The sequence below is a fragment of the Silene latifolia genome, chromosome 2 (genome assembly GCF_048544455.1).
Source record: "Silene latifolia isolate original U9 population chromosome 2, ASM4854445v1, whole genome shotgun sequence".
NCBI lineage: Eukaryota > Viridiplantae > Streptophyta > Magnoliopsida > Caryophyllales > Caryophyllaceae > Silene > Silene latifolia.
In genome coordinates, this window is record NC_133527.1 from 106,924,549 (window position 1) to 106,937,278 (window position 12,730).

At 40.8% G+C, this 12,730-nt stretch overlaps 1 non-coding gene across 1 annotated transcript; it reads left to right on the forward strand.

Moving 5' to 3' along the window:
- The first annotated feature begins 2,110 nt into the window (after positions 1-2,110).
- On the forward strand, positions 2,111-2,217 carry LOC141645213 (small nucleolar RNA R71). The gene has a single exon (XR_012544797.1). It is a non-coding gene; the product is annotated as a small nucleolar RNA R71 (small nucleolar RNA).
- Positions 2,218-12,730: the final 10,513 nt, after the last annotated feature.

Consider the following 12,730-nt stretch of genomic DNA (forward strand, 5'->3'; position numbering starts at 1 on the left):
AAGAACAAGTGAAGGAAGGTGACCTTACTTGTGCCCTATATTTCGAACCAACTTACAATGTAAGGGACATTGTTTTTCTCATAAGTCTCTTATTTTGTTATGCATGCACTATATCTAAAGAACAAATAAATAAGAAGTTAATTAGTTCACCATTAGAGGAGTCTAATAATAGGTAAATAAACCTAACATGGGCGCCCTACGAGATTTGGACTGATGAAATATTAGCTCCTCATCTCCTACCTGGAAGGTAAGGGTCTTTCCCCCGACGTCAATTACCGCACGAGCAGTAAATAAAAATGGTCGCCCAAAAATAATAGGGGTATGAGGGTCCTCGGGTATGTCTAAAACCACAAAATCTACGGGAATAAAGAATCTCCGGATCTTCACAGGTATGTCCTCTATTACTCCTAGTGCCTATGATATACTACGGTCGGCCATCTGAACGGTCATATTAGTGCAGTTAAACTTGGTCAAACCTAGTCTCTTAGCGAGAGACAAAGGTAAGACACTCACGCTAGCTCCTAAGTCGCATAGCGCATTGTCAATCAAGTGGGTCCCTATATGACAAAGAATTGAAAAGCTACCCGGGTCTGATTTTTTGGGCGGTGTCTTATTCTAAACTAAGGCGGTCCCTACTTCAGTCAAAGCCACCGTTTCGTGATCATTTATATGTCTCTTACGTGATAAAATTTCTTTCATGAATTTCATGTAAGAGGGTACCTGGGTAAGCAATTCGGCGAAAGGAACGTTGACATGAAGGCTCTTTAGGATCTCAGCAAACTTCCCGAACTGTTGGTTGGCCTTATTGTTCTGCAATCGCCTTGGAAAGGGCACAGTGATAGGAATTTCGAGCCCTTTATTCCTTTCTTCCTATGTCTCGATAGGGTCAAACTCATTTCTACTCAATCGGTCACTTTTACCTCTCGATCGAGGTCTTTCAGCAACTTTTTCACTCGATCGAGCATTGTCGGCTACTCGATCGAAATCTTCTTCATTAGCATTGTTCGATAGAGGCATAATTTCACTCGATCGAACACTTTTCTCATAAATTTCACTCGATCGAGGAATTTCACCCTCCCGATCGAATCCCTGATAATTAACTTTACTCGATCGATCCAAAATATCACTCGATCGAGTATTATTTTCAGCAATTCCTCTCGATTGACCTCCAGAAATGAGTCGATCGAGTATTTTCTTCGGATTAAGCATAGTTTCGTCAATGGATGACTGTTCACTGCCTACAACATCGCTTTCCGGGTCTGATAAGTCCTCAACAGTTGACATTTTGGGTCCTTCATAAGAAAGACCACTACGCAAATTTATCAGATTTATCGTCTCATGTGGATTCTTTTCAGATTTAGACGGTAAATGACCCGGCTTCCTTGTAGATTGGCTAACGGCCAGTTGAGCTACTTGGGTCTCAAGTTACTTTATTGATACTTCTTTCTGTTGGTCACTCATCTGCAACTGCTTAGTCAATGATTGGATCATCGACTTCAACACAACTAACTCACTAACTCCACTTGAAGAAGCTCCTTGATGCGGCGGTGGAAAGGATGGAGGCTTTTGAAAGCCTTGTTGAGCTTTGTGAGGAGGAACATAAGCTTGTTGCTGCTGCGGAGGAGGGGTAGGATTGAGCACATTCTGACTAGTCCATCTCAAGTTGGGATGGACTCTACTCTGATTATTATAATAGGAACCTCCTCCTTGCCTATATTGCTGAAAGGCAAGGACTTGCTCCTTCTCTATTAGACAGTCAACAGCAGTGTGACCGTCATTACTCCCACATCTCTCACAAATAACGGCTTCATGTCTAGTCAACAAGTGAACCGTTTGTTGATCACCAGCAGCTTGCAACTCTAGCTTATCAAAACGGGCATTCATGGCTTCCAGCTGAGCCACAAATGCACTATCTACTGAAGCGACAGTACGAATACCTCCTCTTGGGTTCCCATACTCAGCAAAATGGGTAGCCATTTCTTCTATAATACCCCATCCCTTATCATCATCATTGTTCTTCTGAAATCGCCCATTAGATGAGGCGTCCAATAGAGCACGTTGGTCATCATACAATCCATTTTAGAACTGGTTGCATAAAAGCCACTGATCAAAACCATGATGAGGAAGAGACCTCACCAACCTTTTGAAATGGAACCAAGCTTCATACAAGTTTTCATCAGGTGTCTGCTTAGAACTTGTAATTTTTCCTCTCAGTTGATTAGTTCTTTGTGGAGGAAAGTACATTTTATAAAAAGCAAGGGCCATGCTCTCCCAGTCAGTAATACCAGCTATAGTACGATCAAGATCAGTGAGCCACTCACGGGGTCCGTCGATCAAAGAGAAAGGAAACAGGACTTCCTTAATCTTATCCTGGGTCACTCCCTTAGTGGCGGGAATGGTAGAGCAATAATCAGTGAAGACTTCCATATGTTTTCGCGGATCTTCACCCGCCACACCTCGGTACAGGTTTCGTTCGACCAAATTAATGTAGGACGGTCGAATGTCGAAAGTATTACCATCCTCGATCGCAAGACTGAAACCTTTAGGGATCAAGGCAGCTGTGGGCTCTGAGTGACTCGCAATATTAGGCATCTTCACTGGCTTTATAGCAGAAATAGAGTTGTCTTCTTCACAAGACAGATCTTCTGCAAACAGAAAATGTTGTAGCTCGGGTTCAAAATTAATCAAGACTACCTTTTGAATCTTCCTTTGCAGTCTTAGTCTATGCCGAAAGATTCTTTCTGGCTCAGGATCAGCTGGAACTAATTCTGACCTGTTAGACCTGGGCATACACAACACTAAAGGAAATAAGTGAGAAATGTCTCAAGGAATAAAAATTCCCTGAGACTAAAAGAAATAAACGAAACAAAAACAAACAGATAGACTATTGCCTCCCCGGCAACAGCGCCAAAATTTGATACTGTCGTTATGTACCAAAAATAAATACCTAAATATAACTAACAGCTAGTGATAAGTAGGGTCGATCTCCACAGGGAGGCAAGGTATCAATCTGTAAGTCCGTCTATCTAAGTCACAAATGAGGGGTTTGTATTTTGTTTTCTAAACTACTAGAGATTAAGGGCAAGAGCAGTAAAGATAAGAGCAATAAAGTAGGAAAATAAAGTTAAGTGATAAGATAATAGAGGTATATCAGGATTTCGGTTCACCATGGCAGGTTATTGACTCAGTCGTAATAGCCTAGACAATCTACTGTGAGAAGGGCAAGGGAAAGGTCCTTCCGGTCCACTCTCCACCCTAGATTTCCACTTACTTAACTTCCGTCCTCATTAGGGTATTCTACTGTTCATAGCAGGTCTGTTTATTCCAATCTTCCGATCCAGGAACAAAGTTAACCGAATTAATGTTATTTAGAAGCGTGCACTCAACTAAATATGTTACAGTTATATTGCTATGGTGACAAATTCTCACAAGTAAATTACCTAGTCTATTTACTACATCGTCTCATCACTACCATGGATCCCCTATTCCTAACATAAGGAGATTAGCTACTCATGTTTTTAAGATTGACGATAATAACAATAATCATGACGATGCTAATGGAAGACATAGTAAAGAAATTCAGATTAAGCATAAACAAACAAAAGCAAGAATAATAATAAGAGAACGAAAAATAAGAACAAGCAAAGTATTAGATAAAGATTAAGAGGGAAGAAAGATTACAATCCAAAGAATCCTGCGTAAAGAACAATCCGCAGTAATTAAGAGCAAAGGTACGTGATTAAGAGCAGTTCAGAAGTGATTAAGAGTAGCTAAGAGATTAAGCAGTGATTAAGAAGTAGAGAAGTAGAGTAGTCCGTTTAGACCTAATTACGACTTCCTTATATAGGGAAGTGTAATTTTACAAAAATAAACCTAAACACGAATTAGTCAACCCGTGTATTATAGCAAACTACTCGATCGAGTCATTTTAGACCACTCGATCGAGGATTTCTTCAGCCAAACTGTTCGATCGAACCAAAAGTCCTCTCGATCGAACTCTTCCAGTTTAACACATTTCGATCGAGCATATAAATCACTCGATCGACCTTCAGTTTCTGCCAAAACACTCGATCGGACTTCAGAACATCTCGATCGAGCACTTTCCACTAAGATCAGCCTTGACTTCGTCTTGGCAGCTTCAGAAGACCTTCCTTCACGCATTCCGAGGTACAACTCTCGCTCTAAATCTCCGTCTTCTTACAATGCATGCTAAATGGGACGAATAAGATGCGATTCCACTACTTTTAGGTCCATTTCTGCAATTAAGACGAAACAAACCAAAGTAGCCAATTCGGGGCATTTTGCAATATAAAGCGATACAAATGGCATAGAAATACGTGCAATAATAGGCTAAAAAGTCTATATAAATTGCACGTATCAGGAGTTCTCCCACTTTAGCTGGTCCCGGCCTCATCTTCGTGGTACGAGCGTTTTTGTTGGTTCTAAACTTGGGTTTCTTTTTCTTGTGTTTTGGTGCGTTTTTTTTTTAAAAAAAATTGGTTGATTTGTTGTTGTTGTGTTTTGTGTTATAGGCTTGTTTATTTTCGCACTTTCCTTCCTTGCCTTTGGTTTACCCGGTCGAGAAGGGTTTGATGGTGGCTCGAAAGAAGTCCACCAAGTCGACTTATGTGGACTGTGGGCGTCAGGTGAACACCCTTTGGCTTGGCGATATGAGTTTTCTTTTCTTGTCTCTTTTGTTTTATAAAAAAGTTAGAGATCCGATGACTAGGTATCTAGAAAGCCCCCAGTTAGTTGATTAGCCGTGTCATGGGTGCAGTTTGTTGGGTGGCCTTGGGAGCACTACACGGGTGTGTCGGCCTTTGTCAGGGACGTTTGCAATCTTGTAGTTGCCAGCGCTTGTACCTAGAGACGATGATCGACCCGGTTTGGTACTCTGGCGAGCGTTTGGCTTGTCAGTGCTTTAGTGAGACTTTCAAGGTGCCTGTCGATCCGCCTAGGGTGCTGTTCCAGGAGGCGACGGCTGACGAGGTTGAGAAGCACCTTCACGGTCGTGGAGGTGAGGATTTCTTTTTGCGAGGGGTCGACTACGATACCTGTAACACCCCCATACTCCAAGTGCCTTACCAGGACCACTCAGGTATGAAGACATTACCATTTCGGTTACCCGAGGCAATGATAATCAAACAACAATAAAGAAACAACGTTTATTATAAATAGTTTAACGAATAGTTACAATCCATGAAACCAACTAAAAGTACGATACATTATTCTCAAATGACTGTTCTAACTGAAATGTAAATAAACTAAGGCTTTAGCGGAAGACTCCTTTCATCTTGTCGTGGCATCCCAGCTATCCCAGTACTCATCTCAATACCTGCTCAATATCTGCTCACCATCCCCGAATGGATCACCGCAGGTTTACAAAACAACACCGGGTCGATACTAATCACACAATCAATATAGATAACAATAATAAGATAAACAGACAAAATGAATCACACACACACACACACACACCACCAACTCCCATCATCTCAATCTTGACCGATCCCACCCACCCGACCACGCCAGGGGGGACCGCAGCCGTTCCCACCTAAGCCCCGCTCATCATACGAGCGATAACCCTGTCCCATTAATGTGCACATCCCCTTCCGTGGCGGGTTCCACGAAGGGCGAAACTAGGGCGTGAAGTCACTCCCGCAAGTGACCCCACTCAGCCGAGAACGCATCTCGAGAACCATCAACAACAATCACAACCACAAACACAATACAATCATCATATCAAACAACTAACTACAGCACATCACCAATATCCCATTATGGGACTAATACTGAGTAGGAAATCCTACCTGGAAAGCACAACAAGCAGACGGTATCTACAGCTGTATCAAAACGCCTCTTCTACGAATCCTCCTCCTATCATATAACACATATAGGCTATACATCACATACTACACACAAAAACCCCCAATCCCTAAATTAGGGTTTAACCAATCTTAACAAATCATTATAAAAATTATATTAAAAGCTTACCCTCGACGCAAGGAACTCAACGATACGAATTACGACACGAACCGACCGTCTGAACTCCGGGAATTGCTAAGAATGCGATTAGGAAGATGAACTGACTGCTTTCTCTCTTAAACAGGGTTTGAGGTTTTGTAAAAGTGATTTCAAACAATGACGATTATGTTTAAATACCTTAATCGCATAATTAACAAAACCCGAGAAAACTCCCCGTAAAATCGGACACTCGATCGAGTACCCAAGGTACTCGATCGAGTACCCCCTTACTCGATCGAGTACCCCAGCTACTCGATCGAGTACCCAACAGGTCAGAAACTATTTTATTTCGCAACTTGCCCTTACTCGATAGAGTACCCCCAAGACTTATAAATACGGAGTATTACAGTCTTCCCTCCTTAAAAGGAACTTCGTCCCCGAAGTTCAAACCACTACTAAACAAAGGTACTCCCCTAACATTCCCGACTCAGCAACCGAACAGAAAACATGGTACTAACCCAACTCATCCCGACAAACATACCGACACAACATATAAAAGGGGTATAAAACTCGTAAAAACTGCTCGCGATCATCTCCTACCCCCCTAAAAGAAACAAGGTTACGTCCTCGTAACCATACATACCTGATCAAAGAGGAAAGGGTAACGCTCTTTCATAGCTTCCTCTGGCTCCCATGTAGCTTCCTCGGTCTCGTGGTTAGACCAAAGGATCTTAAGCAAAACTGTCTCACCACTCCTAGTCTTTCTAACTTTTCGGTCTAGAATCTGCTTAGGCACCTCAAGGTATGATAAAGACTCATCTAGCTCTAAGCTCTCTGCCTCCAACACATGTGACGGGTCACTCAGATACTTCCGCAGCTGCGATACATGAAACACATTATGCACTCTCTCCAACGCAGCTGGTAAAGCCAGACGATAAGCAACCTCCCCAACTCGCTCTAAGATCTCATAAGGCCCTATAAACTTCTGACTTAGCTTGCCTTTCTTCCCAAATCTCATGACTCCACGCATCGGAGACACTTTCAGAAGAACCTTGTCCCCAACTTGAAACTCTATGTCCCGACGATGTAGGTCTGCATAACTCTTTTGTCGATCCTGGGCTGCTCGCATCCGTTCCCTGATCATCTTAATCTGTTCCACCATCTCATGCACCATCTCTGGTCCTAAAACCACTTTGCCTCGGACTATCGTCCCAACAGATTGGACTCCTACATCTCCTCCCATACAAAGCCTCAAACGGTGCCATACCAATACTGGTGTGATAGCTGTTGTTGTAAGAAAACTCTATCAAGTCCAACCTCTGCTCCCAGCTACCACCAAAATCCATCACACACGCTCGCAACATATCCTCAAGAGTCTTGATTGTTCTCTCAATCTGCCCATCTGTCGCAGGATGAAATGCTGTACTCATCTTCAAAGTTGTTCCCAACGATTCCTGCAACTCCTTCCAAAACCTCGATATAAACCTCGCATCTCTGTCAAACACTATGTCCTTAGGGACTCCATGTAACTTAAGCACGTTCTTGCGATAGGCCATAGCCAATTGTGCCTTAGTCCATGTATCTTTCATTGGAACAAAGTGAGCTGACTTGGTCAGACGATCCACTATCACCCAAATCATGTTGTTACCTTGTTGACTCTTAGGCAAACCCACAATGAAATCCATGGAAATGGATTCCCACTTCCACTCAGGCACCTCTAAAGACTGAATCTTACCTTGTGGTCTTCTCTGTTCCCCTTTAACTCTCTGGCATGTCAAACAACGGGACACAAACTCAAATTTGTCTCTTTCTTCATCCCAGGCCACCAAAACGTTTTCTTCAAATCCTTGTATAGCTTGTCTCCACCTGGATGAACTGAATATGGTGTGCAATGCGCCTCTGTCATGATCGTCTTTTTCAACTCCTCATCATTAGGTACACACCACCTACCATCAAATCTCAAGCTACCATCTGTATGAATAGAAAACCGGGACACTATCCCTTTCTCTACTCCAGCTCTCCACTCAACTATCTTAGGATCCAAAGCCTGTTTACCTCGAATATCATCATAAAACTCCAGATGTACTGTCATATCACCCATGGCATCTCCTTTCTGCATCATATGAATCCCAAAGCTCGCTACCTCATCCCTCAGCCTCATCAAAGATAGAGCTGTACACAAGGAATGTACACTCTTCCTACTCAAAGCATCAGCAACAACATTGGCCTTCCCTTCATGGTAGATAATCTCCATGTCGTAATCGCCAATCAACTCCATCCACCTCCTCTGTCTCATGTTCAACTCCTTCTGCGTGAAGATGTACTTAAGACTCTTGTGATCAGAAAATACCTTAAAGATTGCTCCATACAGGTAATGTCTCCAAATCTTGAGAGCAAACACCACTGCACCCAACTCCAGATCATGAGTAGGGTAGTTCTCCTCATAAGGCTTCAACCGCCTAGAAGCATAGGCAATCACTTTACCATTCTGCATCAACACACATCCCAGCCCATTCTTCGAGGCATCTGTATAAACCTCGAAATTCTCGCTCCCTTCAGGCAATGCGAGGACAGGAGCTGTGGTCAAACGCTCCTTTAATGTTTGGAATGCCGTCTCACAACTCTCATCCCAACGAAACCTGTTCTCTTTCCTCATCAACGCTGTCATCGGTCTAGCTATCTTGGAGAAATCTTTCATGAACCGTCTGTAGTATCCAGCTAAACCCAAGAAACTCCTAACCTCAGCAACATTCTTCGGTGCTTCCCACTTTGTCACTGCCTCAATCTTCGCCGGATCCACAGCTACCCCATCTTTAGAGATTACATGCCCCAGAAAAGCAACTTTCTCTAACCAGAACTCACACTTGGACAGCTTAGCATACAACTCATGATCCCTCAAAGTCTGCAACACGATCCTCAGATGCTCCTCATGCTCCTCCTTTGTCTTAGAGTAGACTAAGATATCATCGATAAACACTACTACAAACTGGTCCAAGAACTGTCTGAAGATTCTATTCATCAAATCCATAAATACTGCCGGCGCATTAGACAACCCAAACGGCATCACAACATACTCATAATGGCCATACCTTGACGTGAAAGTTGTCTTTGGTATATCCATTTCTCTAATCTTCACCTGATGGTACCCCGACCTCAAATCAATCTTAGAAAAGACTGTTGCACCGCTCAACTGATCAAACAGGTCATCTATCCTTGGCAAAGGATACTTGTTCTTTATCGTCACACGGTTCAGCTCCCTGTAATCTATGCATAACCTCAAACTTCCGTCTTTCTCTTCACGAAAAGAACTGGTGCTCCCCAAGGCGATACACTTGGTCTAATGTATCCCTTCTCTATCAAATCATCCAGCTGCTTCCTAAGTTCCTCCTGTTGGGGCTGGTGTCCTTTACAGTTAGTGCAAGGACTTATAAATCTCTAAAAGGATCAAAGGGTATACTTTTGTATCATAATCAGTTGGTCCACGTTTATCAATAACGGTTGGCTTGCTAGATAAGTTTGACGTTATTGTCATACAAATGGCGGTGATCAACTGGTCCCTAAAAGTCACACCTTTAGGATACGTTTGAGATATGTGACGGTATGAAAATACGGTCATGTAGATGCCAAATTTGACTAACCAGTTAGTCTGAGTTATTTGACTAATAATTAGTCAAAATGTGATGTTGAGATATTTTATTTAATACGGATTAAATAATAATGGCTAAGGTGAATTAAGCAGTTAATTCGTGAATTGAATATAAGCGTTTTATATTTAATTAAATGTATATTGAATATAATTATACAATATCGTCTTTGTCGGACACGTATTAATGTTTCAACTAACCCGTCTTATTAGTTGATGCTTTAATAACCGATAACCGATGACGATTTATAATTAGACCGTGTCATATACATTTAGTAATTTGGATTCGGACCACGAGTTTATATGAAGAGGAAATGAAAAAGCCCATGAGCTCCCCTCTCACTCGGTTTGGCCGAGCCAAACATAAACAAAAGGAGCCATCTCCTCTTTTGTTAACCTAAGCATTTTCATTTGCATGAAAACTAGGGTTTTGAGAAAAGTGCCTCTCAAAATTCGGATCTCACATCCAACGAAAACTCACAAAACAATCCTCTCAATATTGCAAGGCAATTAGGGGATTCATTTCTAGCACAAGGGCATTTCTCGGACAATCTTGGGTGCAACAATTAGGAGGAGATCTACTTTGATCTCTCATTGCCGAATTGCACTAGGACCGGAGGTTATTGCTTAATCTTTATCGTTTCATTATGTTTTTCGTTTATGACTATTAATCACGTATAAAATTTGCGTTATAATCCTTCAATTTATGGGTTTTATACGGATATTACCCTTTAAGTGGTATCAGAGCGAGGCCACGTAAATTTTTCTATGTGATTTTCATCAAAGGAAATGGATCGATTAATTTTTGTTGAAAAAAATCCACACGGCTGGAATTTTTTTGCACGGTTGTTTTTTTTTTTGAAAACCGTGTCATGTATTACACGGCCTCTTTGATTTCCGTGCCTTTTGTTTTTTTTCGATTTTGATCTTTGCATATTATTTTGTAATCGATATTCATTGTAATATGTTAAAGATCTATCAATTGCAAATTCATTTCTATACGGATTAGGTGATATCGCAATTGGTTTTTATCAAATCGATAATTTTTGTATAATTTTTTTTTTTGATAAACCGTGTGGCATGTTGGTCTCGGCATTTTTTTTGTGCCACGGCCTGTTTTGCTTTGGGAACCGTGTCTAGTTTACACGGTTGCTTTGTCGATCTTTTGTTTTGTTTTGTTTTCGATTTGTTCTTTGCGAATTGTTGTTTTAAACGATAATTACAACAATATGTGAAGATCATGTCAATTGTAGTTTGGATTCTATACGGATTAGATTAAAATTGCAATTGAGTTTTGTCAAATCGTTTCGGCATTGTTTGTTGTTGCTCACGGTTTGAGCAATTTAATTTTTTTTGTTCTTTTTTTGTTGCTCACGGTTCAGCAGCATTTAAAAAAAAAAAAAAAAAAAAAAAAAAAAAAAAAATGGTACTGTTCACGCCCAGCAGTGACGAAAAAAAAAAATTTGTTTTGTTTTTTTTTTTTCGGCCCTTTATTGCATAAAATGGATTTATGCTCTCGCTTGATAGTGAAACGGTTCACCCACGTAAAATTAAGTTACTTTAAAACGATTTATAGTAACGGATTATCTCGGATTAAAATTAACTTGACTAAAGCGGTTTTGTCATATAATTTTAATTATCTTTGGTGGTTTGGATAAATTTAACATAATTACGGAATTATGTCACGAATAAATTTAAATTTTAGTTGATGCATTTTATTTATCGTTCTTGTTTAATTTGAATGCTTTTAATTACGTATTTATTTATTTTTGCAAACGGTTGTAACTTAGCGTGGCCTTAGTAGAACGTGTTACCGTAATGATGGAACACGGTCTTGGTTGTATTTTGAGATATCGTATCTCCCTTTATTTCTTTTAATTACAGTTTTTATTTAGAATGTAAATAGGTTTATATTTTGTAAATTTTAATTGTAATTTTGAGAAGACTAAAGAAGGAGACCGGATGCTCACTCCCGCTACATGGACAAAGATGGAACATCAAGACAAGCTTTTCGGGTCCAACGGTGGATTCCAAAGTTGTATTATGTTCTTTTTACTAGGATAGGCCACACTAGGAATTTTCATTTACGTATTGCATTCATTTATTTATTTTATCGTAACGATAGTATGCATCATATTCCGCCTAAAAACCAAACCACCTAATATTTGCATGAAAACTGACTCATGTAGAGGTCACGCGTTAGTTTTCTATGACATTCGCATGTCACACGATTTAAGCCATCATCTAAATTAATTCATTCACGCAGTTGCTAGTTATTCGTTCACTTAAAATGAATTGAAACTTAGTTGATGGGATCTTCCTCGTATAAACAAAAATTGAGAACGGTCTTTATAGGTCAAACTCCAATGAATCCCTTCTTCGTCGGTAGGCATAATATGACCCCTTCTACGTCGGGTAAGTTGGAACCGATTGACCTATTTTATCTCAACACTATGGTCACTCGTACGATCCTGTGATTATGGTGGACTATAGATAGGATTTACGGAAATCTATCGACCAAGAGTTTTTACGGAAGAACTAGCTAAACAGTTGGCTTATCAATTTACAGAAATTGAGTTTTGGGATCGCTTGTATTATTCTTGAGGGAGATCAATTATACAAGTGCATTGAGTCTACACGATTAAAATGAATTTTAATAGACTTAAATCACCTCGATGAGTTGCTTATTTCGTTTTTGTTTTTTCTTTCTTTTTCAGTGTAGATCACGTTCACATAAACTGCTAATAACAATATGGTTGGTCACTTGAACGACCCAATGCCAAGTGCCACATTGGACCATGAGTCCTGGCTTCGGATCTTCATGAATCAGATGAATCAGTCAACTCGACTGAAGAATGATGGATCAAACTTCGCGGACTGGGAGGCAGCATTACGGAATGCTGCCACTGCTGACGGGAAGCTCAAATTTCTGCTTGAGCCCATGCCGTCAAACCCAGGCCCCACGGCTGGAGCTAACGAGATCGCTACATATAACGATTTCGTCATGGAAGCGGGTGCGATTAAAAACGTGCTCATTTTTGCAATGGAATCCAATTTGCAGAAACGCTTCATAGCCCAAGGTGCAAACAAGATTTTCACCACGCTCACCAAGGAATTCTCGAA